A 4692-nucleotide genomic window follows, 5' to 3' on the forward strand; every position below is an offset into this window, starting at 1 on the left:
TGAATTAATTATTTACAGTTACATTTAGAGATACACAGAGGTTAGAGAATCACAATAGTGGCCCGACGTTGCAGTATCGTATATATAGTATAGTGTATATATGTAGTATATATAGTATAGTACATATAGTATAGCTCAGATGTGTTTCATCAGATTTCTGCTCATGTTTACAACTTTAAGCACATTCAAAATATAACTCCTCTCATCTCTGTTGGCCGAGATTTGGAGAGTTGTAATATAGTCTGCTGTGCATGTTTTTGCTCCGCTGATATGGTGGATCTCACTCAGACCGTCTGACAGACACAGAGGCCCATTTGGGTCTCTGGTCTCTGACAAAGTTTAGAGGAGCTGTACGCTGCTCATTATCGGAGGACTACACGGATGCAACGCGTCACTGTCCACAGCAGAGCGAGTCCACTAACATGAACTGAAGTTGCTACGCTACCAGCCGCGCTGCTCACCTCTATTTTTACAGAGAGAGTGGTCACAAAGCGACGGACGGGTCTGATACTCAGAGCTCATACCTGAAGCCGGGGAAATGAGATGGATCGTGAAAAAAATGTTTTCAGTTGAAGACAATTTGAAACTTCCACAGACCTCATCTTTCAGAAATTTGACCTACCGGGTTGACACTTCAGCGTGAGAAATCGGCCAATGCGTGAGAGTTGGCAGCCCTGTGTCATCAGAGTGCAGCTCCGGTTGGGAGCTTCAAATGTGCTCTTAGATGAGGTTGTGTTGTGTGTGTTAGATGACGACTAGCGTTATGAGCTAATCAGGTGTCTGTGCTAACACTGGTCACATTCGATTAGCATGAAAACTAATCCCAGAGAACGGTCAACTTGGTACCCTTAGGTTCATTTTATGACAGAATTGTCCTTTAAAACAGGGTCCACAAAATGGGTATCAGTATACTGTAATTTAGAGCGGCACAAACACACACACACACCCAAGAAAGTGAATGTGATGGAGATTTCAGCCAAATCAAATCATAAAAATCTGTCTTCCAAAACTTGAAGGAGTTTATTTGTTTTATGTGGGTGTTTTTTTATGAGAATGTGGACCTTTCAGATCAATTTAAGGAGTGCCTATGGCTAGAGTTTTCCACATTATATTGTGTCATACAGTGTGGTACTCGCATTGGTCTGGTCTTGGTCTTGACTCGGTCTCGCCCTGCCTTGGTCTTGATCTTGATCTTGCCTCGGTCTCAACCCCTTAAATTCTGTGGTCTTTGTGATGACTTGGTCTCGGTTTAGGCGGCCTTGACCACAACACTAGTTAAGGCATTGCTTTTTAAATTAACACGATCTTGGCTTTCCTAAAGAAGCTAAGGCAATTTATGTATGTGGCTGAATAAATGTGGCCTAAATTCAACCTGAAACTCTCAACTTAAATGGATATTTCACCATTGAAAATATTAATATATCTTTAAATTGGGTCACTTATGTAGTAGAAATGTGACATTTCTTTTCAAAATTCGTGCCTTCTAGGCCGTGAAAAGCCAGAAAATTAGTTTTTGGCACATGTGGATGAAAGACACCAAATCCCAGAGTGCACTTGCTTCGCTGCTCAAAGAGTCCACGCCCAAGCCACGCCTATCGTTTACTGACATAGACAGCGAGGCGTTCAAGTCAACTCTAGTGTATTTTATTGTCATTTCAACCATATGCACAAAACAACGTTTTACCGTGGCTCAAGTTCTGTTACACATTTTAATATATACAAACGAGTTATGCGTCATCTGAGGTTTTTTCCAGACACACAATACAGAGATCTCTCGTCTCAGGGGGACATGAGAGAGGGAAGCACAGTCTTTCGAAAATACTCACGGGTTTCTACGGATACCAAGCTTAATGCCATTCTGTGAAGTATCCTTTTAACTCTTGTCTTGTCTTCCTGTCAAAATTGAAAATCAACAATTTTGTTGATGATTTTTATCAATGTTTTTCATTTTTTCTTACGTTTTTTTCCCCTTTCTTCAACACTTTATTTAGTGTTTGTCACTTTTTGACGTTTAACACTACGTGACACTAACTTATTAACGTTAGTTTTATGGTTATTTTTTGGGAATTTATGGTCAATAAACCTCGTTTATAGGAAATTATAACCTAATGTTTGAGTTAGAAAAGTGGAAATTAGGAATTACTTAGAGTAAAATTAAAGGAATGGATGTTGATGGATGATCACAGACTGGAATATGTCAACTTTTACTCAATACTATTTCAAAAGCACTTCAATTTCTTTTGCTTTTACTGTTCTTATGCTATGAAATGGAATAAGACACTCCACAATTAATGAAAGTAGAGATTTGTACTTTGTAGCGCGTTGTGTGGAATCAGTCAGTTATACAGGGTAGTTAAAAAGAACACCGATATGGGAAAATGGGTCAATTTGACCCGAGGACAACATGAGGATTAAAGGACACGCTCTCTCCTGTTACCTGACGAATGGCAGTGAGTTTAGCTTACTTCAGATTCCAGTTGTTGTTTCCTCTTTGGTCACAGTATCCTGAGGGAAAGGCCCACTTGCAGAAATATGCTAATGGCAATATTATTGTGCCACATTTGTGTTATTCCATATTCATCCTTTTTTATTTTTATTCCCTTTAATGTGCAAATGAATGCAACACAAATGCAAAGCTGTCCCACCTACAGTACATCCGTCAGCAGTAGTGCTGCAGATGCTGCACCTCGCAGGGTTCAACAAAATGTCTTTTCCCGAAGCCCAGGCTAGTGACAGTAGATTATCATGTAGTATGTATGGTTTGTATACCGGAGTCTGTTCTTAGATTTAAGCCTGGGGTTTTAACATATTTTTAACCATTATTTTTTAACAATTTTACATTTACATAAATGTAGTATTTATTTTAGGACTATTTCCTGGGCATTGTTAGGCCTCCATTTGGGCAGGACAGCCTAGACCTGAAAAGGGGAGAAAGAAGGGGAATGACCCGCAGCAGAGTCAATCCGCTGCTAAGTCGAGGAACAAACCTCCACACATGGGACGCCCCACTCCACCAGGCAAGCAAACCAGGGGCCTTAACTGTAGTATTGATTAGTTCCCAAAACAGGTTTTTAAAATGCAGTCTTGCATTAATGTAAATGTAAATGTAAATGTATTTTATTTATATAGCACCTTACATCGACAGATTGGTGAACCAAAGTGCTTCACAACAGATAAAACCACAGATTTAAAACAACAACACACCAATAACAAAGATACAATAATGAATGAGAAAAGAAAGAAAAAGATAAAAAAAATAAAATCAATATAAATGTGCCATCACATTACTGGGTACCAAACGCCACTTTAAAAAGATGCGTCTTAAGTCTTGATTTAAAAAAAGGCCCAGGTCAGTAACGATACGCATCTCACTGGGCAGCTTATTCCAGAGCTTAGGTCCAGAAACCGAAAAAGCGCGGTCACCCAGTCAAAACTGGTCAAAACTGAAACTCAGTGTTTCAGTTTTGACCTGGGCACTTCCAACATGAGTTGATTAGATGACCTCAACGTCCTACCACAATTACGAATAGTCAGCATGTCTAAAATGTAAGATGGGGCAAGGCCATAAAGAGCTTTAAAAACAAACAATAAAATGTTATACTTAATTCTAAAGTGTACCGGGAGCCAATGGAGAGAATAAAGAATCGGAGTTACGTGGTCTCGTTTTTTCGTGCTCGTTACCAGGCGGGCCGCTGCATTTTGGACAATAAAGTACTTGAAAGCACTACTTTTGTAAAATTACAAGTATCTACCAGAAAAAGACTTAAGTTAAAGTCACTTTTTAGAATAACACTTGAGTAAAAGTCTTAAAGTAGCTGATCTTTACTGTACTTAAGTATCAAAAGTGATTTTTGGATATTAAATGTACCTAAGTATTAGAAGTAAAAGACTCCGTTTATGAACTTTATGGCCAAAGGTGTGTAACGTTATCTTCATCACCACCCTGTTCACCACTATTTTTGGGGTGGTCATCGTCTGTTACCATGGCGGCAGAGCCTTCACCAGGTGCTTCCATGACACTATCAGTTATTAGGCTTCCTCTTCTTCTTCTTTAGTTTTAGCCTATGGTTTTTTTTCGTAGCTGCTTGGCAACAAACAGGCATCACGTCACCAACTGGAATGGAGGCGCATTAACTTGCAATCGCAAGTTAAAGCAAGTTGATGTGTTTTAATAAGAGTGAAGTAAAAGTATACATTTTATTTAGGAAATATAGTAGAGTAAAAGTAAAAGTTTCCAGAAATATGAATAACAAAGTAAAGTACAGATACGTGAAAATTCTGCAAAGTATTTGTAGTTTACGGGTAATATGTCAGATTGCATCATGTCTAACTGTTTTTTAGACCTAAACATAAATGGGTCACAACCAATTTTAGGTCATAACACATAGTTTCAAAGATTAATGTTATTTTAAACACTGTTATGATGAGTGAGAGCTCCCGTGTGTGTGTGTGTTTTTTAGGGTGACCAGCATCCCAAAACCCGGGCAGTTATCCTGAATCCTGCCCTAATTGTCCTGATAATTTGAGCAAAATTGCAAGAGCAGACTATCAAGTAGTTTTAGTCTGATAGAACATTAAAAACTGTTTATGGTGATGGAGTCGTCCTGCAGCCAGCTCTCACCGGCTGCTCATTGGCTGCATTAATGACACGCATTGCTATTTTTCATTCATTCATTGTTGAAATGGAGGCTC

General features: G+C 39.0%; 2 long non-coding RNA genes across 2 annotated transcripts in view; one reads left to right on the forward strand and one right to left on the reverse strand.

The window, feature by feature from the left end:
* The window catches only part of LOC116669859 (uncharacterized), an 18993-nt gene extending 17177 nt beyond the window's left edge, over positions 1-1816 (forward strand). The window contains exon 3 of the long non-coding RNA XR_004326884.1: positions 1728-1816. This is a non-coding gene — a long non-coding RNA (uncharacterized LOC116669859). The remainder of the gene's footprint in view (positions 1-1727) is intronic.
* The window catches only part of LOC116669868 (uncharacterized), an 827043-nt gene that overhangs the window by 746486 nt on the left and 75865 nt on the right, over positions 1-4692 (reverse strand). The window lies entirely within an intron of this gene.

This window comes from Etheostoma spectabile, chromosome 20 (genome assembly GCF_008692095.1).
Source record: "Etheostoma spectabile isolate EspeVRDwgs_2016 chromosome 20, UIUC_Espe_1.0, whole genome shotgun sequence".
NCBI classification, from domain to species: domain Eukaryota; kingdom Metazoa; phylum Chordata; class Actinopteri; order Perciformes; family Percidae; genus Etheostoma; species Etheostoma spectabile.